Here is a 27589-nt window from a genome sequence, read left to right as displayed (position 1 = left end):
TCCCAGTGTGCATTTTCCCTGTGTCCACCACCTCATTTCCTGCTTCCTGCAAATGCAGCTTGTCTGTGAAGATTGCCCGTGAGCTCTCCTCCTCTCTCGGAACCAAACCCGTGCACGTTCCCAGTGATGTCCTCTAGGCGCTGGTCCTGTTGTTATAAAGAAAAAAATGTTGCTTTTGCTCTAGAGTGTGCTACTTACACTAGAAAGTTAAGCATTATCAACACTTTCTGAGCTTCAAAGTCATGGGCGTTCTGTAGCTTTGTAAGCACAGTCTGAAGTCAGGAAGTGTGACACCTCCAGGCTTTGTTCTTTTTCCTCAAGATTGCTTTGGTAATTCTGGGTCTTTTGGGTTCCATACAAATTTTAGGATTATTTGCTTAGTGAGATAAGTCAGACAGAGAAAGACAAATACCCTATGTTATTATATGTGGGATGTGAAAAATAATACAAACCAATGTATAACAAAACAGAAACAGACTCAGATACAGAGAACAGTGGGGAGAGGGAAAGGGGGAGGAGCCAGATAGGGGTAGGAGATTAAGACACAAACTACTATGCAGAAAACAGGTAAGCAACGAGGATATATGGTATAGCGCCGGAACTATAGCCATTCTTTGGCAATAAATTTAGATGGAGTATATAACCTATGGAACTACTGAATCCCTATCCTGTGCTCCTGGAACTAATGCAATATTGTAAATTAACTGTACTTCAATAAAAATAAATGAATAAATAACTAAAATATAAGTGAATAAATAAAATATAAATGAATAAATAAAAAATAAAACTTCTTTTCCCGTGTCCTTCTCTGTTTTATATTTACTGATTTGGGCAGCCCCCTCCTATGTTGTTCAGGAATTTAAGTAGTCCACATACCTCAGCTAAACATTAGGTTTACATTTTTATTTCTTATTTTTTCCAGTTACTTTTTTATAATTAAGAGAGTAAGTGAGAAATGAAGGCTTTGACCAGCCACATTAGAATGGAAACTTTTTAGTGCCCTTTTAAGAAAATATTTTGGACTATATTTTGTGTATTTTGTTTATTTGTAATTGGTCTGTCAGGATTATCTACTCTTCCTGACTCAATTTTAGTAATTTTCATTTTTCCTAGAAACTGTACTTCATTTAGATTCTAGATTTTTAAAATCTATGCATTATTTTACATATGCATAGATCTCTTTTAATGAAGAAAGTTTTCTCATTATTTGTAGTTATATTCACTTACCTTATTTCCTTCAACTAATTTGCAAAGTGCGTTGGTATGGCTCTTTTCAAACTACCGTGTATATTTTTGTGTTTTAAATATCATTTAATACATTTTTCTTAAAAAGTTCTATTTTACTTGCACATTACTTACCTGTTTATAGATTTTGAGTAGAATACTTTGTCTTAAAGATTTTTCAAGTACTTTAGAGCATCTGAATTAACTCTGATTATTGCTTTTATTGTCTCATAGGAATTGATGAATATTATTCTCACTAATTTTAAGAGTTTATTTTTTATTAAAGCATAGTTTCAGGAGTACAACAGTGAGTTATGTTAAAACAGTTTCTAATGCCAATTTTGAGTCTCAAAATTCATATTAAAGGCCAATAAAGAATTGTAACAGTTTTCCATTTTTTTATTCCTATGTGAAGTGATTTATTTGGCTATTATTTCATTGCATTGCACTATAGTTTAAGGGTATAGCTTGAATGATATCCATTTTTTATTTTAGTTTGTCAGTTACTGAGATAGTGATTGATGCTTACCGTATGGTAAATTATTTGTAGGTATTTCAATAATGTTAGGAAATGAGTATTCCTTATCTGGGTTACACACTTCTATGTCTAGTAAACAAGAATTGCTCGTTGTAGCTTTTAAATCTTCTATACTTGGTTAGTTTCTAAGAAAAAGGCATTAAAATGCTATGGAATATTAAAGAACAATTCAAAGAATGAAGGAATCTTTATGTGCCAACAAGAAAGATCCTCAGGGTGCAAGTGCTACAACCCAGCTTGGGAAGCCCTCCTCCAGGGCTTTGCTCAGACCTTCCCTCCTCGGGAAGCTGGCTGCGTGCCCTGTTTGATGTTGCAGCACCCTCCACTGTGCACACCGGGACTTCTCACTCTTTACTCCGCTTTGCTTTTTCCACGGCACTTGGTATATTCTGCAATTTTAAATGATTTAATTGTATGTTATGTTCACTGTTAATTGCCTGCTTTTCTCCACTCAGATATAAGCACCACAAGCCCAGTGATGTCTGCTTGTCCTGGTTGCCCATGTCTCCCAGTGCCTGGTACATGATGAGTGATTGTTTAATAGATACATACTGAAAAAAAAGTTTATTATTATAATTCATGTAAGAATAAAAATCCCAAACTATTTTTTTATTTTTTTAACATTTTTTATTGAGTAATAGTCATTTTACAATGTTGTGTCCCAAAACTACTTTTAAAACACATAACATGGAAATACATAGAAAAGACCCATTAGTAAACTCAGAGTTGTTAAGTGTTTGATTCTAGGATGGGGTTGAAAAATCAAGGAGGCTTTTTACTTTGAACGTGATATCCTTCCTCATTTGATGATTTTTATAATGAAAAATATGTAAGTATTCAGTATGTAATTGCAATGTAAAAAATTAAATGTGAAATGACAGAGAGCTCAGAATAAACAAGATGTTTTGATAAAGGAGAGTAATAGATGAGGACAACCCTTACTGTGTATGAAAGGAGACTCTAAGCTCCTCTGTAGGATGGCACTGATAAAGGAGTAGACCTACACATCACAGAACCAGCCAGATGTCTGGGATCGATTCCTTAGCAGAGAGGAGAGAATACTACATAAGAAAGGCATGTCAAGTCAAGGAGGGATAGAAGAACGTGGAAATAATTATTGAGCTCTTGGGGTTTGGAGTGAAACAGTGAATTTCACCTTACATCAAAGAGGAAAATATAAATAGAGAAATATAGACACATTATAGTACTCACCATAGGAAACACCATACATAAAATGGAAAGTCCAATACGACCTTGAAAAAAGTGCTTAACAAATATGGAAGATGCTGGATTGAGATTCTAAGTAAACCAAGGTCCATGCAACCAAAAGAAAAACAATAAAACTCTGGTAAGTGGACAAAGCTCTTAGACATGCAGTACTGATTCAACCCTAGTCCACCCATTTGCTTCTTTCCTTAATGGTCAAGTAAGCCATTTACAGATGGTTAGTTTACACTGAGTGACCCTAATAGTAGTCTGAAATCTACAGACAGTACACCTGCAGAAGTTTTAAAAGGCTTTAGGATCACAGGAGCACTGGCTTTTGGATAGAGTAAGACTTCCTAAGGTTATTTTTTATTGTAGTTTAAACACAAATCAAGGATGCTGGTTCAGTGGCAGACCCATGCAAAGTAAACTGGGATGAGAGGCTGTTTAACTGCCCAGAACAGGGAGAATCTGTCTGTCTACCATCCCTACCAATAATAATCAGTGCTTTCTGAAAAGGATGTTGTAGATGCACAGTCAAAATGATCCTTAAAGAGGGGACGTGATTTGGCTTAGGGAAATCCATCACCAGGAAATAACTGCTTGCGGAGGAAAAATTCAACAAAGCACCACACTTGGAAGTGATAACCACACAACACACCCCCCCAGGCTCAGTCTTATATAAGAAACTATCATATTGTCAATTAAGTAGTAATTTCTTGGTGATGACACTTTGAAATGGCTAAATACAAAATTGAGAGAAGAAAAGGATTGCTCCCAGTCACCTCTCTATCCCCCTTCCCTGCCTCTGCAGCCCCACAAACAAAACAGCACAAGAGAAGGTCCAGCAGCCCTGTTAGAGTGATTTTCCTGGCTCACTTTCACAGGAGACCTGGAAATAGCATCACATCAGTTTATGAACCAGACAGGGCCTGGCCTGCTGTGTCAACACAGAAAACCAACCCTGGAGTCCAGCCCTGCCTTGCGGCCTTCAGGACTGCTTCAGAAATCAGCCCTAGGGAAGAATAGGAGGGCAGCGCCACCAGGCTCGGGGACACCCCTCGCAATCTGAGTCCTAGCTGTGGCTGCGCCAGGGAGAACAGTCCTGGCCACGCACGCATGCTCTTTCCGGGTGCTGCCAGCTCTTTCAGGCTGAGATGCTGGAGGACTTCGTGGGTTAGGTACTGAGCTACAGCCTTGCGTGAATTACCTCATTTCGGCTCCACAGCAGCCCTTTGAGGAAGATGCTGTTCTGGTTCCCCTTTGCACAAAGGAATAAAGGTACTTAGAGGGAGTCCGTTGGCTAAGGTGCTGATCCAGTGCAGAAAGTTGGCCCTTTTCACCTTAAGTATTTAAAAAATAAAATACTTTCCTGGCATCTTCGTGTTCATTTATTTGGACAGCCAGGGCAAAGTACCACGGACTGGGTGGCTTAACCAGCACAGGTGTCTCAAAGTTCTGGAGGCTGGAGTGGAAGATCCAGGTGTTGGCAGTGTTGGTGTCTCCTGAGGACTCTCCCTTGGTTTATAGATGGCTGATCGTTCCTGTGTTTTCACATGATCTTCCTCCCCTTTACGTGTCTGTCTCCTGGCTTTCTCTTCTAAGAACACCAGTCATTGGATTAGGGCCCGCCCTATTGAGACCCTATAACCTAACTACCTCTTTAAAGGTCCTGTGTCCAAATATAGTCACGTGTTGAGGTACTGAGAGTTAGGACTTTAAACATGAATGTTGGAGCGTGGTGGGGGGGACACATCTCAGGCCATAGCAACTTTTTACTGTAATTTTTACAGACTTAACCATTTAATATTTTATGAAATAATGACCATACATCCCACTCTGCCTATCCAATAAAAAAATACCTGATTTTTGTCTGGAGAAAACCCTGCAATATGCTAGCTGACTCATCTCACTTTGCATGTTCTTGGCATTCGAGGTAGTTAGGGTAGCCCCCAAAGTCATACACTAACTCCCTGTCCAGCGGCTTGGAAGCCTCCGTGTGCATCAGGGCTCCAGAGGACCGGCTGGGCTCGGCCTCCAAAGCCAGGTCTGCAGTGGGTCTGAAGGAAGTCCTGGGAATCTGCATGTCTCACAAGTTTCCAGATGACGCTGTTGCTGCTGTCCGGGGTCGCCCTTGGAGAAGCGCTTTTCTGGTTCATTCCCAGTCCCCTCTCTAGGTGACTCTCCCACACCAACCTGCCCCTTGTGAGGCGTGAAGCACTCAGAAGAGAACCTGCTGAAACTCCCGCTGCTGCCTTCCCCCCGCACGGGAACCTGTGCTCACTCGGCCTGCCTTGCTGTTTGGAAAGGATTCTCTATGGTCTTTCTCGAGCCCGTCCTTCCATGTGGGTACTCCATCTCAAACCCTGCTGCACACTCAAGACATTAGTCCAAGCATTGTCCCTGTCCTATATTGCCAAGTTTTTTCTCCTTACAAAATCATCCTCATCAGCACATACGCATGATATTAATTCTCTCACCTTAAAAAGCAAAACAGAAAACACATCTTTTACTGTCCTCTCCCTTCCCATTAGTTGTTACACTATTTCTTCTAGTCTTTGCAACAGAACCCCTGGAAGGGACGGTCTTTACTCAGTCTCTCCAGTTTCTCTCCTAATCTCTCCTAAACTCCCTGTGACCAGAACTTCACACCCACTATTTCACCAAAACTGCTCTTACTAAGGTCACAGATGACCCCCAAAGTTGCTAAATCTTATGGCCCACCTTCTGCCATCTCATATTTTACCCCATGTGGCAGACCTGACATTCCTTGTTCATACACTCCTTTTGGCTTCTAGGGCAGCTGGTAATGGGATTATTATTGTCATCTAGAATATATTAATGATTAAAATTCCGAAAAGCCTTTAGCTTTCTTTCTAGTAAGGTAAATATAAATAGCTATGATCTACATTAAGAAAAATGTCTTTGGGGTTTTCCATGATTTTGTAACACTGTAAAGAGGCCCTGACACGAGAAGCTCGAGAAGCACTGCAGTCCTGAGTGCTCCCGGCTTTGAGACATCCGGAGTTGAGGCCTTTCTATTCCGTTGTCTCTCCAGCGTTTCTACGTAGAGATCTGGGGAAAGGTGGGTTCTGTATTATTGTCCCATGGATGATGAGGATGTGATTCTCAGAAAGGCACCACCGCACACACAAAATACACATCTTTTTAATGTGGTTAAGGTTTAGATTTTTCTCCTTAAAGAGGAAGGAGCAATACAGAGAAGGGACAAAGCTTTCAGAGTTTCATATCCTACAAATTCCACAGATGGCAACAGTAAGACCCCATCAGGTTCTCTGAAAGGTGTTCCTTTGCCAGTGGTATTATTTCAATCACACAAATAAACTCTCACAAGAACGATACAGCAAACTGAGAAAAGTTGGTATTCTGTCCTGGCAAGACCCCATACTGCATTCCTTTAGGGGGAAAAAAATACTGATAGCCAAATTTTATTGAAATATTGCAAAAAATAAAAAAGAAACACAAAAGGAAAGAAAGAATTAAACAATGCATAGAACATTTTTATTATTTTTCCCTGAGTCTCAAAATACAATTCAGCCATTGTTTCTTCCCTGGGAAGCCAAACAAATATTAGTTTACAAACTAAGCAAATAACATCAAGAGAAGAAAACAGACTTCTTTCTATTCTCTGCCATTGAAGTGCTACTAACGTTAGCAGAGAAGAATCCATTAATGCATAGCAAGTCACAGTGCCCTATGAGTTTTATTCTATATCACCCTAAACAGGGAAATTATAATTCTGAGTATGCACCTCTTTTTTCCTCTTTGTAAAAAGCTTTCAGGGATAAAATATTGCAACCCACTCTTCCTGAATCCAAAAAACTGTTTGCCCATGAAAAGAAATTTCACCAAGTTAGAGACATTATTTTAGAGAAGCAGTAGGATACTCTTTCTGCAAGATAAAGACTGCAGTTCCTACAGTTTACTCTAGCACCTGGAGGTAAATGGTCTCAATCTACATCACAACTACAACCTTTCCACTACACAGGGTAGCTGTGTGAGGGCAGAGGCTGTGACTTCTTGGTCCTTGGACCCAGTTATACCCTGCTTCAAAATAGGTTCAACAAATGTTTGTTAACTTGAAAATTAAATATTGTCATCTGAATCTTCAACAAGCACTACAAATTCAGTATCTTCTCCCATCGTTATCTGTCTTTGTAGATTGCTTCATCACCTATCATTTTCAAAGCCAAAAATGTTGGCTTCAATGACCAGGCAGTCTGCCACTTTGAACTTTATATCCAATTAACGAATCCAACAGACTGTAAATTCCCTATTGGTACACAAATTTGGGTTTCATTATTACTTACCAAAATATTACTTTAGATTCATTCATTTTCCCTAGTATAATGCTTTCTCCAACTCCTCACTTTAAAGTTGGCAGTATTTGCTTTCCAAAAGGTGGAAAAAAGAAGTATAACTGATATGCTAAGACAGGAGAATATAATCAGATCATTAATTGTTCAATTAAAAACACAAAAGGCAGAAAAAAGTGGAAGACAAAAATAGTGACAAACAACAAGGGAAACAAATAAAAAACAATAACAAATATGGCAACTATTAATCCCAACTATATGAATGATTGCTTTAAATATCAGTGGTCTAAATGCACCAGTTAAAAAACAGAGATTGTCAGTATGGATCAAAAAACAAGACCCAACTATATTTTTACATAAGAAATCCACTTTAAATATAAAAACATATCTTGATTAAAAGTGGATGAAGAAAAATAGATCATGCTAATATTAATCAAAAGAAAGTAGCAAGACTCATTTCAGACAGAATACAGTGTAAGGAAAGTTATCAGGGATAAAGAAGGGTACTACATAATGATAAGTCAATTCTCCAAGAATACATAACAATTTTTAACATATAAGCCCCTAAAAACAGAGTGTCAAACTATATGAGGCAAAAACTAATAAAACTGCAAGGAGAAAGAAATGACTGCACTATCATAGTTGAAGACTTCAACAGCAGACTTCAACATCAGTTGAAGACTTCAACCTCTTTCAGAAATGGACAGATCCAGTAAGCGGAAAATTAGTTAAGGACATAGATGAACTCTACACCACCATCAATAAACTGGGTAGTTAACAACTACAGACTACTTCATCCAACAACAGCACAAGATAGACCACGTTTTGAGCCATAAACAAACTTTAACAAATTTAAAAGAATAGAAATCATACAATGACCACTCTCATACCACAATAAAATTAAACTAGAAATCAATAACAGAACAGTAACTGAAAAATCTCAAAATACACAGAGATTGAACAATATTCTCCTAAACAACACACGGATCAAAAAAGATATATCAAGAAAAATTTTTAAATGTTTTGAACTAAATGAATATGCAACTTATCAAAATTTATGAAATACAGTGAAGGTAGTGCTTAGGGGAAATGTTTCAGTATTGAATGTATGTATTAGAAAAAACAAAAGGTCTAAAATCAGTAATCTAGGTTTCCACTTGGAAAAGAAGAGAAAACTAAATCAAGCTAGGCAGAAGAAAATTAATAAGAATTACCACAGAAATCGCTGAAATTGAAAACAGGAAATAAATAGAGGAAATCGACAAAACCAAAAGCTGGTTGTTTGAAAACATCTTTCAAAATCAATAAGCCTCTAGCCCGGCTAACTAAGAAAAAGAGAGAAGGGGCACAAACTGCTAATATCAGAAATGAAAGAGAGGACATCACTACAGATCCCACTGGCATTAAAAGCATAATAAAGGAATAGTGTGAACAACAAAATGCCCACAAATTTGGTAACTGTTGGGCTGCACTCTACAGGCCTGTAAACCCTGTGCTTGCCCGGCCTCAAGACTAAAGAAAGAGCTCAGAGTCAATGACAGAGACACAATGGTTTAATAGATGGGGATCACATACGTCCAAAACAAGAGGGTCCTGGAGTTACATCCCACTATGGACAGCCGTTGGCAGGCAGGACAGAGCAGCAGTCTTCAGTCCCAGGGGAAGAGGGAGGTTACCAGTCACAGGGGGACTTGACATCAGGTTGGCTTATCAGTTACCAGAGAAACCAGCAGAGGAGCTTGCCTCTCGCCACCTTTTTGATAAACTAACATGGTGGAGTCATTTTGATCTGAAGATTAGAATATCCACTAGCTAGGAACAGAGGCAAGTACATAGACATTTACTGGTTAGCCTCTGATTAAGAGGGAAGGTCAGTCGTGTGAGTAGGGTGTAGCTAAAGCAGGGACTAGTCAAGCAGAAGGTGTAGAGAGCAAGAGAACAGCCATATTGGATGGCCTGATCATACCGTAACTTAGATGAAATAGACCAATGCTTTGAAAGACACAATTTGCCAAAACTCACACAAGAAGAAATAGACAATCTGAATGAGTCTATACCTATTTAAAAAATTGAATCAATAATCAATAGCTTTCCAAAACAGAAAGCACCATGCCCAAATAGGTTCACTGGTGAATTCTATCACAAATTTAAGGAAGAAATTATACTAATTGTCTACAATCTCCTTCAGAAGATTAAAGGAGAGAAAATACTTCCTTACTCATCTTATGAGACCAGCAGTACCCTACTACCAAAACCAGACAGAGACATTACAAAAAAAGAAAACTATAAACCATTTCTCTCATGGACATAAATGCAAAAATCCTCAATAAAATAATAGCAAATTGAATCCAAAAAAATATTTATAAAAAGAATTAAACACCACAACCAAGTGGTATTTACCCCACTCATGCAAGGCTGGTCCAGCGTTTGAAAAGTAATAATGTAATCTCTTCCAACCACAGACTAAAAAGGAAAAACTGCATGATCATATCAATAGATGCAGAAAAAGCACTTGACAGACTCCAACACATATTCGTTACAATAATTCTCAGTAAACTAAGAATAGAGGGAAATTTTCTCAACTTGATAAAGACTACCTACAAAACTAAAGCTAACAGCCGCAGTGGGAGAAACTTGAAGCTCTCTTACTATGATCAGGTGGGAGGCAAGGTTATTCCTTCTTACAACTCTTTTTTAACATCAGACTAAAAATCCTTGCTAATGCAGTATAAGAAAAGGAAAGAGGTACACAGATTGAGAAGGAAGACTTAACAGTGTCTTTGTTTACACATGTTCTTTGTAGAAAATCTGAAATAACTGACAAAAAAAATCCAAACAAACAAAACCTTCCTGTAATTCATAAGCAATTCTAACAAGGTTGAAGGATACAAAACTAATACGTAGAACTCAATTGATTTCCTCTCTAACAATCTGAAATTACAAACACGATACCATTTGCATCAGCACACCAAGAATGAAATACTTAGGAATAAATCTGACAAAATATGTACACAATCAGCATGAATAAAATCACAAATTCTGATGAATGAACTCAAAGAAGCACTAAACAAATAGGGAGATATTTCATGTTCATGGACAGGATGACTCAATATTGTCAAGATTTCAGTTCTTCCCAACTTGATCTATAGATTCAGTGTAATCCCAACCAAAATCGCAGCAAGTTGTTTTGTGGATATCAACAAACTGATCCTCACATTCATATGAAGAGGCAAAAGACTTTTTAAGACTTACTGTAAAGTTACAGTAATCAGCACAGTGGGTACTGGCAAAAGAATAGGCAAATAAGTCAGTAGAGAGCCCAGAAATATGTTCCCACAAATTGTCCACTGATCTTTGACAAAGGAGCAAAGGCAATGCAATGGAGCAAAGACAGTCTCTTCAACAAGTGGTACTGGGACAACTGGACATCCACAAGCAAAAAATAAATAATAAATAAAGAATCTAGACACAGACCTTACAGCTTCACAAAAATTAAATCAAATGGATCACAGACATAAATTTAAAGTGTAAAACTGTGAAATTCATAGAAGACAACATAGAAGACAATCAAAACAGCGTTGGGCCTGACCTTTTTAGATGAAGTGCCAAAGACACAATCCATGAAAGAAATAATTGATAGGCTGAACTTCATTAAAGTTAAAAACATCTGTTCTGTGAAAGATGATGTCAAGAGAATGAGAAGACAAGCTGCAGAATGGGAAAAATATCTGCAAAAGATATGTCTGGTAAACTATTTACCTAAATATACAAAGAACTCTTAAAACTCAACAAAAAAACAGCAACAACAAAAATACTGATCAAAAATTAGACCAAAGTTCCTAATAAACATCTAACCAAGAAGATACATAGATTTCAAATAAACATAAGAAAAGATGATCCATATCGTATATCATGAGGAAAATGCAAATTAAAACAGTGAGACATCTATTAGAATGGCCAAAATCTAGGGCACTGACAGTACCAAACACTAGTGAGGATGTGTAATAACAGGAATATTCAAAGATTGCTGGTGAGAATGCAAAATGGTACGGCCATTTTGGAACACATTTTGATGATCTCCTACAAAACCAAATATACTCTTACCATATGATCCAGCCCTCACACTCAGGTATTTATCCAAAGAAGCTGAAAACATGTCCACACAAAAACCTGCACTCAAATGTTGATAGCAGCTCTGTTTATAATTGCCAAAACTTGGAGGCAACCAAGATGCCCTTCAGTAGGTGAAGGATAAATTAAGGTACATCCTGATGCTGGAGTATTAGTAAGCCCTAAAAAATGAGCTGTCAACTCATGAAAAGGCATAAGGGAACCTTAAATGCATATCTCTAAGTAAAAGAAGCCCATCTGAAAAGGCTACATGCTGTAGAGTCTAACTACAGAACATTCTGGAAAAGGTAAAACTATGGAGACAATTAGATCAGTGGTTCCTGGCAGTTGATGGGGAAAGATAAACAAGCAGAGGACAGAGGATTTTTAGGGCATTTTTAGCACTATGGATATCATAATGATGGATGTATGTCATCGTACATTTGTCCAAACCTTTAAAATATACAAGACCAAGAATGAACTCAAATGTAATCTATGGACTTCAGGTGGTTATGAAGGAAAACAGAGATGACAGCACTGCATGGTGATGTGGAAGGAAACTGTGAGTGCAGGCTTCATCCTTGCTCATAACGGTACCATTTTGGTAAGTGGTGTTGATAATGAGGGAGGCTTTATGTATGTGGTGGCAGAGGGTCTGAGGAAAATCTCTTTCCATTCCTCTCAATTTTGTTGTGAATTAAAAGTGCTCTAAAAATTGTCTTTTTTTAAAAATGGATATAAAATATTGCTTCTGCTTTCTTCTCAGTTTTCCCTCCACTTAGACTTTCAAAGGCTCTTTATTTTCTGTATTAGTCACATACTTACAGTATTCTGCTGGATTTTACTAAATGCCTCCAAACAGCAGTGTCCTCATCAGCTCCTGCCTACAATTTCCATACACCCTGTATTCCCAGCAGGTGTCTCTGTCTTAAGGTAGTTTCCCCAGAAGCAGATCCAGAGGCAAGGATTTGTGTGCAATTCTTTATTATCTGGGAGATGTCCCCGTGAAGCACCATAAACACTCAGGAAAGGAAGACAGGAAAAAAGAGAAACAATAAGGTGTGCATTATAAGTAGGTTTTAGAATGAGGGCAAATACAGATCAATCTCACTGGGGAACCCTGGGATACAGTGAGGAACACTCTTCCCTGTTATCCAGTGCCCAACCCCAATTGCTTTCAAGGGGTATGCATTCTCCGATCAATTTGCCACTGGCCAAGAACTGCTCCTGGATGCATTTGCTCCCTAGCATTTTTAGCCTGCCTCATGCATGAAAAGATAGAATGTCTCTGGCAGAGTTACAGGTGCTTCCAGCTGAACGCATGTTACCAAAATGGTGACTGCCAAGGACATATGGGTGGGCACAAATGCAGGACTATTTTAGTGGACATGACACAGTCTCACTTACACCTCTGTTGCTGTGCTTAAACAGTTACTTCTGTAGGGGCTGCCTTTTTGATTGTTGTTACCAGTGAAATTCTGCTCAACCTCTAGTCCCAAGGTCAGCTGTCACTTACTCTAATTCCATCTCTAAGTAAGAATTAATGATTTCCTCCTCTGTGCATCCATCATACATCCCTAGAGATCAAAATGTCAATCCGTACTCATCGTCTCCTTCCACATCACCATGCAGTGCTGTCATCTCTATTTCACAAATGAGGAAACAGTCAGGCAGGTCTGCCCGAGATTACCTGACTCCTAAATGTTGGAGCCCAGACTCCAACCTAGTACTCTTAACCCAGAATCTTCTACTTGGCTCAAGAAACCAAACAACTTTGAAATGAACTCAACTTGTATCTTTTTCCATGAAGTAACTGAAGACCAACTGGCCCCAATAAGTCCCCTGACATTCCAAGAATCAGAACTGCAGTGTGAAACAGATTTATCTGAACACAACCACTTTATATAAATGATTTTTATATGAATTGCTCCACAAAATCTGAGTACAGATATGAACATATTTGTATTTCCTATCAATAACTCAATCATTACCTGCCTTATAAAAAGAAGTGCAATTTCTCCCTCTTGATGTGCCTCATTTCCCTGTTTTGTTTTGTGTTTTTCCAGAATCATGGCAGTTTACACAAACTAAAAAGATTTCACAGCCTTCCACACCCAAGCCTGCAGAGATTCGGTGTCTCAAATAACCACTGCCTCTGCATCCTGCCGCAACACAGTGGACAATGGAAATTGGTCCCACACAGTCTACTTGTCAATGTTAGTCTCCTGCTGTGACTGTCTCAGGGGTCTAAATGCTATGCAGCTGATTTTCAAGGAATTGCACTCATCTTGTGCCCTCAGGGTGGGCTCGGCCTTCCAGCACGGATTGAAGCAGTTAGTACTCAATCTTTTCAGTCTCCTATGCAGTCAGCTCACGGGGTCTGCTGGCCCCAGATTACAGGATAGGATGGTCCCGGTAGCTAGCACTTTATATAAGGATGTTCATTTTCCTTCCATGTTCTCCCTTGTCAACCCCACTCCCTGTATCATCAATCCAGAATTAGAGTCCTTGTGCTTCTTGACCCTATTAACAGGTGTGATGCTCAGCCCACAAATTCAATTAAGCAAGAAACAGACAATCCTGTGCAGCATAAAACTCAACTTAATTTTATTGAGACTCACCTTACCCACAAAGGTATTGGGAAACTTAAGCTTAGCCCCATTCATGATTTTCTGTCTCTTTCTGGGGCCTTGGAGGGTGCCTTGGGATTCAGGAGTGGGAACTCTCTGATCCTCAAGCACTCGCCCATACAGATAGCTGCTGGGACGCCCTCAGCGCTAATGCTCATGTGCCTTTCTAACCCGCTGGCTCGCCCTGCTATCAGCACAGTGGGGCATGGGACTCCTCTCTGAGCTGATCTATGAATCCCATCTTCTCAGACACCCGCATAGCCATGTCCACTCAGAGATTCTGCCCTCGCTCACCATTCCTGGTGATGGCCGAGGCCCCAGCCACTACCACACCGGGGCCTGTGCGTGCTGTCTTGTTTTCTGCCTCCAGACTAAGACACATCCCTCTAGCCATGTGGGGCCGAGTCCCGCTCTGCCTGCTGCTTTGGGCCAAGTATTTTGTCCAATATGCCGCTGCTCTTTCCTCCATGGGGCTTTTGAAAATCAAACAGATAAGATAACAAATAAAAAGCCCCAAAGATGAGCAAGCTCTTTCTACTTTCTGCCTTTTCATACCTCTTCCCTGAATTGGATGGAAGGAAGAGAGAATAATTTAGGGAGAAAGATTCCAGAGCAATATTTCAAACTGTTACCTTAGATACACCTATAAGATAAAAATAACCCTTTCTACAGGTTCTGTCTTTACACTCCACAAAGCTAACACCCTAAGCCCTGCTCATGAATATCCCCTTTACACTGCATTTCTCTCCAAACATGTCCTTTTGCCCTGTCCTGCTCTTGCATACATAAAAAAATTGCAATTCTAGAAAGTCCTGTCCATCTTTTAAACATTTGCTTCCTAAAACTCCAAGGTGGTTCTCTAAGTACAAATTCATTGTTTAATGGGCTATTCTACAAAAATATATATAATAAGAAAAAAATTAAATGTGTCAACTGATATAACTTGATAAACCTTAATATCAACACAAGTTACTCCCAGAGGACACAGGTGGAGAGGACGGCGAAGCTAATAAGTGATCGGGAAACAATTCTGAGTTAGAACCTGGTCTTCTGTTTCTAAAAATATCACTTCATTTTAAAAGACCTAAGTATTTCTAGATAAAGCAAACCTTTACTTTTGCCCAAACAGGGGGAAATAGTTTCCCGAGTGTCTGTTCTTCTATTTTAACAAGCATCATGTTAGACAGTAAAAGAAATGATCAGAAAATTGTTTAAAAAAAACCTCAAATCTGCTATTTAGATACAGGGATCATAGTCCTCCTTTTATGAGATACTCTGACGATGCTGCTCAGAGGCTGCTCAGGAGGAAAAAAAAAGAAAAATGCAACTGTTAGGTCTCAGATAAATAACTGTTTATTGCAATTTAAGCTAATAGTTATTCATTATTCAGTCAACTATTTGGTACAAATAAATATTCTCCCACTTGTTAGTCCCTGGGGCCTTTCTGAATCCTATCTGGGTTTACTTTCAGTGAATTTCTGAGTAAGCACAAGTTATAGGTTGGCTGCATCTTGAGCTAGGGACACCCATGGTGTAACTGCTTCTTTTTTTTTTTTCATTTCAAAGGAAACGGTCCATCCGAAGTGAAACCTGCTGTGTTGTTTCAGTGGTAGAGGATGTTTTCGTCTTTGTTGGTGGTGTTACAGATGCTGTTGTTTTACTCAGACAGTTACGTCAAACAGAAGCAATCAAGTTTCTTTTTTCATTGCCACCTCTCTCCACTCTTTCCACTCAGTCCATGCTGTCAAGAAAATACCCTTGTTAGTAACATGATTCATCTCTTTTTTGTGCAGCTGAGCAGCTGGAAAGATCATTGTAAAGGAATCTTTTCAGATGGTCAGTGTAAGTTAAAATGTCACTGGAATTATGGCAATGCCTCGGGGGTCACCGGTATTTTCTGAGGTCTAATATGTCTTCCAGAGAAAGAAAAAGAAGTTTCCACTCAACAAGGCGCCAAAGAGGACATTTAACTCCAAGCTCCACAATCTGGCATTGGTCCATGCAGCTCCATCTGTCCCTAAAACTGGAAGCCACAGTCAGTTTCTCTTCTCTCCATCCACGTGTTTACTGAGACGAGTACTTTCTCTACAGACAAGCAGAAAATGCGCTCCTCTCTGTTTAAGTAACCATGAAAATCCCACTGTGAATGCCATGACTGGGCTTTCCGATGGACAGCTGCCACGTCTGCACGCGTCTACTCAATAACGTGCTTTGGTTTACAGGCTGAATCCCATCACTCTGCTGAGAGAAAACCTCTGAGGGGCCGGCGCACAAGGCAGTAAAGCGTGACGGCAGGAAGGAGGAGGAGGCCCTGAGGGGAGGCCCGCTATCCGGAGAAGTCAGATTCAAAGTGAAAGCAGAGCGAAGAGAGAAAACACCCACCAAGCCTGGTCAAATCTCCACTCACAGCATTTTAGCTAATGCCACTCAGAGCGTCTCCTTTCTAAACAGAGGAGTGTGGATTGTAAACCCTGGTTGTGCCGCATGGTAGCTGAGACAACTTACCAGAAAACCAGCTGCATTTTCTCCAATGTAGTGTTTGATTATATGAGTCACAATTAGAACTTACAAATTTCAAAGAAAAAGATGATTTCATATTTTCTTAAATGTAATAAAAAGTTTCCTGTTTTTAATCAAAGTCAATGCATTCAAAGTGACTATTACTCTATCTGATTTGTAGTTATTTCTCCATGTGTTGTTTTGACCAGTTGGAAAAGTAGCTCTAAGAAGAGGGATCCAAAGAGGAGCTCGTGCACTTCTTCCTCAGCACTTCTGCTTCAGTGGAGGTGAGCCAGAGAAGGGACCATTAGTGACATATAGTCATAACTTCTATGGGCGGTTTGAACTCGTTAAAAGTTGTAACTAGGATATTCTGTTCAAATTCTCCCCAGCCCATGTATCCAGAGTTCATCACAAGAGTGTTGACTAACCAGCTTCAAAGTTCCTGAAGGCCCGCCAGTCAGAATGGCCATCATTCAAAAGTCCACAAATGACAAATGCTGGAGAGGCTGTGGAGAAAAGGGAACCCTCCTACACTGCTGGTGGGAACGCAGGTTGGTGCAGCCACTGTGGAAAACAGTATGGAGATTCCTCAAAAGACTAGGAATAGACTTACCGTATGACCCAGGAATCCTGCTCCTGGGCATATATCCAGCAGGAACCCTACTTCAGAAAGACACCTGCACCCCAATGTTCATAGCAGCACTATTTACAGCAGCCAAGCCATGGAAACAGCCTAAATGTCCATCAACAGATGACTGGATAAAGAAGTGGTATATTTATACAATGGAATACTCTTCAGCCATAAAACTGACAACATAACGCCATTTGCAGCAACATGGATGTCCCTGGAGAATGTCATTCTAAGTGAAGTAAGCCAGAAACAGAAAGAAAAATACCATATGAGATTGCTCATATGTGGAACAAGAAAGAAAGAAAGAAAGAAAGAAAGAAAGAAAGCAAGAAAGAAAGAAAGAAAGAAAGAAAGAAAGAAAGAAAGAAAGAAAGAAAGAAAGAAAGGAAGAAAGAAAGGAAGAAAAAAAGAAAAGAAAGGGACTAAGAAAGATAGAAAGATAAAAGAAGAAAAAGACAGTAAGACAGAGAAGTAGAATGGTCTGTCCATGGTGCCCTAAAGTGAAAAAGAACCTGTAGAGAAATTCGGAAGCAGAGTACTATCCATCTGCTTAGTTTTTATTCTTCCAAAACAGGATCTGAGTGCCCAAGATGTGCCAGACACTGAGGACTAGGGGGCGTGATGCCAACAAGCCAGGTCAGAAGCAGTCCGGTGGCTGGATACGTGGGTTGGAGAAAATTTGAACAGAAAAGACTTGAACCCAGGATCAAGAGATCTGACTTAACTGCAAGTCCTTAGGCTTTGAAACTGTGTCACCTGTTAAATGGCCACCCTTTCCTGTCCCTCCGAACACTCAGACTACTTGAGAATTTTCCTCTGAATGCCCTTGCATGGTTGCATGTGAAACCCCATTCCCCCTTCACTTTAATTAAATGATATTCCTTTCACCAACTCTGTCTGCCCGACAAGTTCCCACTCATATTTCAGGACATAACACCTAAATTTCAGCCTCTGGGAAGTTTTCTCTTGGCTCTCAGCAGGCAGGCCCTCCCTCCTCTGCCTCACCAGATATGGAACATTCCTCTGATGGTCTTTTCCCCTGCTGGGCTGGAGGCTTCCAAAAGGCAGGCATTGTGATCTGTTTGTCTTAGCCTCCTCAGCATATGGTACAGCTTCTGGAACAAAACAGACCGTATCACGAGGTGAGACAGTGAACAAGGATGGTAAGAGCAAACTTCAAGCAAAATAAGGAATGCCACGCTCCCTAATTCTGAGAGTTTTATAACATGTGAGAATGCCTCAAGTACAAAATCCCACACAATTATTAGCAAACAACTGCATATTTTGTGCCCATATATAGTAAGCATAGAGTGTGCACTGTTAGGTACCAAGCCAAGGGTAGATGGTGTGTGCTTCTTGTGACTTTATTAAAAGGCTTTCCAGAAGAAAAAAAAAATCCTGTCTCTTCATTTTAAATATATTCTCATGGAGACTTCAATTTCCCTGGAATTTAGATTAGTACTTCCAGTAATACAATATGTGTCAAATATCACAACGTCTAAAAGAGATTAAATAACTTGCCTTGACACGTAAAAAGAAGAGATTGATGAAAAAAAGTCTCTGGAAGGAGATTTTGATACCAAATGAAGATTTCAAAGGAAGTTGATAAACAGCAGCTTAAGAATTGGCACATTTCCCTATGAAGCTGTGTTCAGGCACGGCCTCCAAAACACCATGTGGCTGGGATTCTCCTTGTGTCCCCGCCCCTCGGCACTTGAATTCTGACTTGGTCTCTGTACCCGCTCCTCACATGTACAAGTCTGGTCTTGCTTAGAGCTCTCTAGGCTTTTAAATATATTCTTTGTTCCCATTATTGCGTACATTTCTGCTAGTTGGGTTCTGAGATGTAACTTCTTACAGCAGTTCTCATTTTGTTCAAGCTACTTTTCCTCAGGCTACTTTAGATAAATCCCCTGCCCAGGACCCTCCGACCTCAGGGTTTATCTTTTGCTCAGTCAGAGCCCAGTAGCTTATGAAATGTGACATATGGTGTCATCAGAGTGCCCACAGCTCTGAACCCAATGCCGGGCAGCTTGAAGGCACTCAATAAATACATGTGAAATGTACTAATTGTGTACTTGTTTCTTATCTATAGTGTGACTGTAGCTTTTGTCATATTGAGCCCGAGATAATAGAAAAAAAATCAATGAAATGAGATTTTAAGTCAGGATAAGGAACACACACACACACACACACACACACACAGAAAGGCAGAATTAAATTTAGGAGCAAATCTATGGGGCACTGTGGAGTAAGGAAAAAGGAACAAGAGTAAAAATAAGACGCAAGAGGTGGATTTGAGGAAAACTATTGAAAATTAATTTCTGGGCCCCTTAGTTCCATTGCACAGATGAAGAAACTGAGACACAGAGAGGTAAACATCATTGTGGCAGGCAGAATAATGTGTGCCCCCTACCCTTGATGTCCAGGCTCTAAGGTCTGAAACCTGCAAATGTTACCTTACATGGCAAAAAGATTCTGTAGATGTGATCAAGTTTGCAGACTTTGAGATAAAAAGTATTCTGGATTTTCCAACTGAGCCCAATGTCTTCATTGGAGTCTTTAATAAATGGGAGATATTGAAAGTGGAGGGTTGACGAGATGAAACAGAAGAAGAGGAGAAATTAGAAGTATGGGAGGAATGAGACTCACAGTTGTGGGTATTAAAGACAGATGAAAAGGGACCACAAGCCAAGGAAGGTAAGTAGCCTCTAAATGTGGGCGATAGCGCTCAGCTAACAGCCAGCAACACAATGGGCACTCAGTCCTACAGCCACCAGGAACTGAATTCAGTCAACAACACAAATGAGCATGGAGTTGGATCCTGAAAGGAATCCCAAGAGCCCCCTGAAAGGGACGCAGATGTGCTCACACCTTGTTTTCAGCCTAGTAAGGCCAGTAAGCAGCCTGACTTATGCCCTGCAGAGCTGTAACATAGTAAGTCTGTGTTGTTTTAAGCTGCTTAGTTTATGGGAACTTGTCACACCCATAATAGAAAAATTAAGGCAATCATATCTAGACCAAAGACTACCATGCTGAACAAAGGTAAGCCTAGAACTCTGAGCTCCTGACTACTAGCCCACCTTGGATGAAAGGGTGACTCAAAAGTGGTAAGAAATATATAGCAAAGGAAGTACCCAAACATGGAGGTTTGATAAATCAAAAACCAGACAAGCAATTCAGAATAAAAGTCAAAGAAAAATCAGTAACTAAAGCAACAAATAACCAGCAACCAGAGTCAAAGCCTTTGCCAGATCAGTACACGCTTCTACATGTGCTTCTTCTTCAGCAAGAAAAAGGGCAGACAACCTAGAACATGACTAGTACATAGCACGCAGAAAAAGCAATATTCAGTGGAAATTTATAATATTGTTATATAAAAAATGAATGAAAATTAGTAATTTAATGGTCTAACTTTAGAATTTGGAACAAAAAAAGAACAAAATAAACCCCAAGAAAGTATAATTAAAGATATACTAAACAGAGGAGCAAAATTAATAAACTAAAGGACAATATGGAGAGAACCAACAAAGCCAAAACTGGCTGTTTGAGAGCTCTGCCCCTGCATGAATACAGATGAAGCATAATTATAAAGGAATTTAGTGTTCACTTAGCCAAGAATCATGGCACACGCACTGATGTCACTGAAAAAAAAAGAGTACATTCCAACCTTTGCAATAAGTAACATACACTTGTTTCTCCTTGTTTTCCCTGAGTGCCTCCTGCAGTCTCTAAGAGCAGGCTTCACGGCCACGCAGTGTCACACGCAAGGTTAATTTGGTTGGGGCTGTGGTGACATCCGTGCAGTGAATAATGCTATTTACACATCTGTGTGAGATGGACGTGAATGACGCAGCCCGCAACAGGGCTGCCTCTGAATGACATGGAGCTGTGCTTTGCTGAGGTGTAAGAACGTCACATGTTGCATGAGCCCCTTCTCCTTAGATGGAAGCTTCCAGGTCAAAGGTGAAGACTCCGAGGACCTGTTTACATAGGATTACGGGATGTTAAGGTTTGAGTCTTCTGGTTGTTTAAAATAATGGATTGAATGATCACTTTGGTTTTGTTTTTTTTTTTTTATCCCTCTACTCTGTTGATCTATTTGACTCAAAAATACAGGTTATTTGGGTATCTTTAAAACTCAGCTTATACCAACTTCAACACAACAAAGGACTGTTTTTCCTCGGCTGCGGCCAAGGGGCTCCGTCCTCCCGAGGGAGCCAAGGCGGCGGTGGGGTGAGGCCCCCACGTCACCCGGCGCCCAGCACTGCGCCCGCCCCGCCGCGCCCGGCCTCGCGCTCCCAGCTCGCCTGCATCTGCTTGGCCCTCGTCCTGCGCGACAATGAGGTGACGGTCACGGAGGACACGATCAATGCCCTCATTAAAGCAGCCGGTGTCGAACCTTTCTGGCGGGGCCTGTTTGCAAAGGCGCTGGACAGTGTCATCACCGGCGGCCTCATCTGCAACGTGGGGGCCGCTGCACCCCCCCCACACTCCCCCAACCCCCAACCCCCACCCCCTCACACCCCCCAACCCCCAACCCCCACCCCCTCACACCCCCACCCCCCAACCCCCAACCCCCGCAGCCGGCGCCACCCTCGCTGAGGAGGAGAAAGCGGAAGCAAAGAAAGACTGATTCGGATCCCAGGAGTTTGATGATGACATGGGCTTTGGGCTTTTTGACTAAACTTTTGCAGGAACGCATTCAATAAAAAGCTGAGCTCTTTGCTGCTGTTGGTCTTGCTGGAAAACAAAAAAAAGTAACAGCAACAAGGGACCTGAAGCCCGCTTAGCCATAGTGCGGATGTAAAATAAGAGGGGGTAACTTACCAGTTTATCGTCTAATGTGAGACTCACCCAGCTCTCTTTGTGTGGACGGATGTGATGCTGATGGAAAAGGCGGCTTCAGAGCGGGGTAATTAACTGGCTCAGATGGAAGGGACGAGGGACATCTAAGCAGTCAGACCTACAGCCTCCTGCCGCTCTGATTCAGTGCTGCCTTGCGCCGCTGGCCGAAGGGTGGAGTGTGACTCAGAAAAGCAAGCCCCAGACGCTTTCTAACTCAAGTGTCTGGATTAGAAGAGCTGTGATTCTGCGTTTCTGTTGCTGCCTTGTGCCTGTGTGTTTGCACTCAGAAGATAAAAAGAACATGTCATAGAGTCTCTGCAAATGGAACACAGGAAGGATAAATTATCTTAATTATTTATTTACTGAAAATATGTACAGCCATGGGGAAGACTTACCTTTTCCTCCACCCTGTGGGCCTTTTCAGCTCAGGCTCACTTGCTGCCCAAGAGAGGCACTTTCGGCTTTTTTCTTCTTTTTTTTGTTACAAAACTCAACTATTTACCTCACATATTACCATTTTGAAATTTTTTTTTGAAACAATAGATGGTGTTGGCTCCTAACAAGACAACAGCTTTTGCCTCTGAACTAGACATTCCCCTCCATACCCCTGAATTTAAAGTTCTTCTTGTTACCAATAGCCTCTGTTTCAAAACTGCTCATTACCTTGAATAGATGGTGGCATATAGTACATCACAGTGCTGAGATTATCTCTCTTTGCTGTTAAATAAAACCAAAATGAATCAACAGTTTCATATTTTAGAGACTCGGAGAGCATAAGGTGGTCCTGTCCCAGTGCCAGAATAACAGCCCCGTAAAAGCATTTAAGAATTTTATTCTTCCCAAGACATGAAAACGGAACCCACCTTAGCTTTCATCTGAGTTATGCACACCCAGTGAATGGAAGGTAGACCACTCAACTAAAACAGAAAGTTAAGTAGGGAGGTCTGGAGATCAGGAGAAAAGTGCAGGCTAAAATATACATTTAAAAGCCATCATTATAAAGATGGTGTTGAAGGGCTGAGAAACTGATGTCACCTCTTGGGAGAGGGCATAGGTAGAGAAGGTGGCGCAAGATGAGGAGGAAATCACAAAGGAGGCTGTGAGATGGAGTGGCCTGTGGGGTGGAAGAAAGGGCAGATGAAAACAGAATCTTGTGGTTCTCCAATGTCTAACATCTTACCCGGCAGAGATAAAATGGGTGCCCCCGGAGATGAGTATGACATTTGGGTAGCTCCCATTTTCTGGCAATTATGAATAAAGCCTTTATAATTTTTATATAGGTTTTTCTGTGAATTGACAATTCCCATTTCCCTTTAGTAATATCTAGGGCTGGGCTTGACGGGTCATATAGCAAGGGTATGTTTAATTTTTTTAAAAACTGCTGTGCCTTTTGTCAAAGCGGCTGTGCTCTTTCTTCATTCTCACCAGCAACGTATGGGAGTCCCATGTGCCCCAGCACTTTCACTTTCAGTGTTTCATTAGTAGTAGTGGTGGTGGCAGTATTCTAACCATTCTAGTGGGTACGTAGTGCTAGGTCATTACCATTTACTTTGCATTTCCCTAATGACTAAAGATATTTAGCATCTTTTCGTGTGACTCTTCTCTGGACTTTCAGCTCCACTAGCACGCGGTTTACATGTTGATGCTGACCACTGTACCCTCAGCTCTCACTTCTCGGGTACATATTGCTTTTCAAAAAGTTCTTGTTAAACGAAAGAACAGGAGAACCACAAGAAGTTATAGAATCCAGTCTTTACTCCCGGTCTTGCTAGCCTCCATAAAAGTCAGAGAAAATGAAAAGACAGGAAGTAAAAGGAATGCCTAAATTACAAGAATTCCTCATAATTCTAGAGTCAGGGCAAGAATGGAACCCCGGAGGCAGGCCGTGGTCACCGCTGCCACACCAGAAAACGCCCATCTGAGCTGGAGACAGGAAGAAGGGCTCAGAGGTGCTCAGCATCCCAAACGAGGAGGTGCACGTGACAAACAGTCTGGCTCCAGCAACATCAATATCACTCTCTCAGAGACCAGTCAGGTACGAGACCCCTCGCCCCCTCCATCTCCACTTCTTCCTCCTTCTCTTTCACTTCATCATCACATCTCTGGAGCAATTACGCTGTGCCAGCATGTTCCAGAAGCACTTTGTGGGAGGTGTGTCACACAGTCCTCACAGCAGCTCTGAGGACCTTGTAATACTATTGCTTCCATTTTGTAAATAACTAACTGGTGCTTACAACCCACTGGAGGTCATAGCTGACCTTCACAGCTGGTTTCATGACTGGGCCTCAAAGTCTGCCCTGTTGGACAGCGAAGCCCCTGCTGCTGTGCTCTGCGCAGCCGCCTGCTCAGTGAGGTTTCTTTGCTGTCTCTTCCAACAAGATTCATTCTACAGTAATCTACTTCCACTTTGTCCATTTCCTTGGATGTGAGGCCCTCAGGCCAGCCTATTGCATAGATCAATCAGGTAATGTGATTTCGGGGACACTGGGGAGGCCCAGATGGCCTAAATTCTCTCTGATGCAATGATCAATAAATATTTCATCCTTTAACTTAAGAGTTTGGGCTGCAAGGTTGCCAAAGAAAGATAATGTTTTAGTAGCTTATAAAGTTAATCTGGGTGGGAAAAACCTGAGAGAAGCTTTTGATGGAAGGAGGGGGAAAAAGAAACATGAGAACAGTGAGTACTTGAGAAGACAGAGGTATAGGAGAAAAGATACAAACTAGAGCGACTAGGGGAACCAAAGATAGAGTGCTTGATATGCATTTAGTCAATAAAAATAAATAAAAAGTCACCTGGAGCCACTGCCCAAGTTTGCCCGCTGGGAGCTCTGGCCTTTCTTGTGCTCAGCGTTCTTCCTGGCAGAGGGGCAGGCTGAGGAGTTCCCCGCATCGCTCCGTCCTTCACCTTCATCAACGGGGGAGCCCTGGTGGGTGGAGACTCTCCTCCAGCATGAAGGCTAAGGAAGTAACTGCCAGGCGATCCCCCCACTTGCATCGGCTTTGATTCCACTGAGCCGAATGTCATCCTGCTCTAAGAGACCATCAAATGGTTTCTGAGCAGCTTGAGTTTCAATAAATTGCAACACATTTTTTCTCCAGCACTTTGCCCTTAGTCTTTGTGACCAAACAGCCAAAGTAAAACTCATTTGTGGAACTGGGTAAAACAGAGAAATGAAGACACAGAGCGTGGTTGGCCAGGCCAAGTCCCTCACCTACCACAGTTTAAGAGTTTGAGGCTCTTGTGGATGAAGCAGGGATACCAGGAGGCACAGACAGTCTATATGGTGGGGAGACTGTGATGACAGTGGGTCGTGGGTGTGACCAGGAAGAAGAGCAGAAAAGCTTGGGAATGGACTAGAGACAAACTAGGAGCTTCTACACCTCCCACTCCTAATTCCTTCCACACTGGAATTGAACACTGACTCATCCAGACCCTTTTTCATGCAGGCTGCTCTGTCCACTTCTGGTATTTACAGGGACAGATGATATGACCAGGAGTGGTGATGCAGTTAACCAGGAGTGGAAACTGGAGGGTGAAGTTTGGAGAAGAAAATGAGTTTTGCATTATGTATACTGTGAATTTCTGGTAGGTAATTCATGTGACGATGTCCAGTGGGGACATGAGTCTAGAAATTAAAAGAAGTACATGGGGCTGGACCCAGAGATTTCAGAGTTATCAGCAAGTGGGTTGCAATCAAAATCAGTCCAGTGCAGCTCTTATTCAGGAACTAGTCACCCTTGCTCACCTTGCTGAGTTTGCCACACACTGGACTTGATTATGCTCCAGTTCCTGGGTCTGGATCCCTGCCCTATTCACAACTCCTCAGCTCCTCTTTTGGTCCCTTACATCATTATTCTAAGACTGAGAAACCCTCCCTTGCTCTTTTGGTACCTTCCCATCTGCCCCTTAACACTGCCCTATATGAGACAAAGATTGACCCCCCCCTTGCTTGTGCCTGGTGTATTTGCCCATCACTACAGTGTGGACACTTTCTGGCCTTTGCTGTGCCAGAGGAGAGTTTCATTGATCTCCAAACCTCATGCAGAGGTTGCATGTCCCATCTGGGCATCACTGCTAGAGCCACTTGTGAGACCATCCCAGAGGTCCATCGCTATAGCTGTCTGACCTCCAATTCTATGTTCGCCAAGCTGCCATGTAGTGAACACATTGATTTTCCTGGATCCATCTCATCTGGTCTCTTCTTAGTCTTTTTTCTGCCTCTCTAAACAGCATGCGTTAGCATCCACCCAAACTCATCTATTCTCATTGCCTTGGCTCCAAGTCTGCGTCCCACTTCCTCTGTGACTGGAAAGCTGCTTCTTCTCCTTGGGGATTCTGATAAACCTACCCAGCTCTTTCATGTATGACTACAACGTTAGGTTGGAGTTCCTGGGAAACAGACCCTCATCTGGAGATCCGCGGGCGGGAGGCTTATTGGGAGCACTCCACAGAGCAACGCTGGTCAGGAAGTGAGGGGAGCAGGACTGGCTGGGCAGAGGGAGAAGCTGAACTGTGTTGCTTTTGCACCCGGGGTCTTAGCCAATCCTACATGGGCTCTGAAGCTGGATGGCACATCAAAGTTACCTTGAATTGGGGCAAAAGAATCAGGCCTTTAAGACTCCCCACCAACCAGTCATTGGACAGAGGCTGCTTCTGGGAGTGGTGAAACACCTTGGGCAAACAGTTCCTTTCAGCTAAGACCCATTACAGGGAGAGGAACCCTCTGCTGCCAGACAGAAGCACTGGTGCCCAGGGTTCAGTCCTAAACAGAGATCCGGGTGCCCTGCTCCACCCACCACGTCTGTCACTAACTGACAAAGCCAGCCCCACTCCTCCTTTATTTTAAACAAGTGCAGACTAGCTTCATGCCTCTCCTTCTCCGTCAAGTACAGACACCTTACTTAAATACGCAGTTGTTACCAGCTGTGTGTTGCAGCCCTCATGACCGCCGTGTACAAAACAAGACCTGCAGCACCGAGTGATTCCACGGATGTGAGTGGGTAAGCTATTAAGCTCCCATGGCTGCTTTATTCTGAACCGTTCTAGCCCACCGGGAACTCTGGGTGCTGTTAGCGTAGCCGGCTGTAACAGATACATCCCATCCATTACATCCAGCTTAGTACTTGGTTAATATACTTTAATAATAATAATAATAACAATAACAATAACAACAACAACTTCAGGGACCTTAAAACTCTACCACCAAACACATTGATATTGTGCATGAAAATTTTTAACTAATTTTGCAGTGTGAGAAGAAAAGGTTACACCCTCTATGAAACAACTACTTATCCAAAATTCTGAGTAAGAAACAATGTTCCTCAAATATACACCATAAACACCAGGAAAAAACGTGCCACGCTTATTGTCAGGAAACCTAGATTTGAGATCAAGTTACGCATACTTGCTCGCTGTGTGATCTTGTACAAAGTAAAACCCGTTTTGAGCCTAAATTATTCTTATCTGTAAAATGGTAAGGATAATAATGATGAAATCAACCTCACAAAGTTAACTGAAAAGTTGAATAGTATAAGCAATAACAAAATTAATATTAATTTTTAA

At 41.4% G+C, this 27589-nt stretch overlaps 1 pseudogene; it reads left to right on the top strand.

The window, feature by feature from the left end:
• The first annotated feature begins 21025 nt into the window (after window positions 1-21025).
• Window positions 21026-21865, top strand: LOC140691645 (large ribosomal subunit protein P1 pseudogene; annotated as a pseudogene).
• Window positions 21866-27589: the final 5724 nt, after the last annotated feature.

This window comes from Vicugna pacos, chromosome 36 (genome assembly GCF_048564905.1).
Source record: "Vicugna pacos chromosome 36, VicPac4, whole genome shotgun sequence".
Lineage (NCBI taxonomy): Eukaryota > Metazoa > Chordata > Mammalia > Artiodactyla > Camelidae > Vicugna > Vicugna pacos.
The sequence above is the reverse complement of the archived record's forward strand: the minus strand, read 5'-3'. Positions and strand labels throughout refer to the sequence as shown.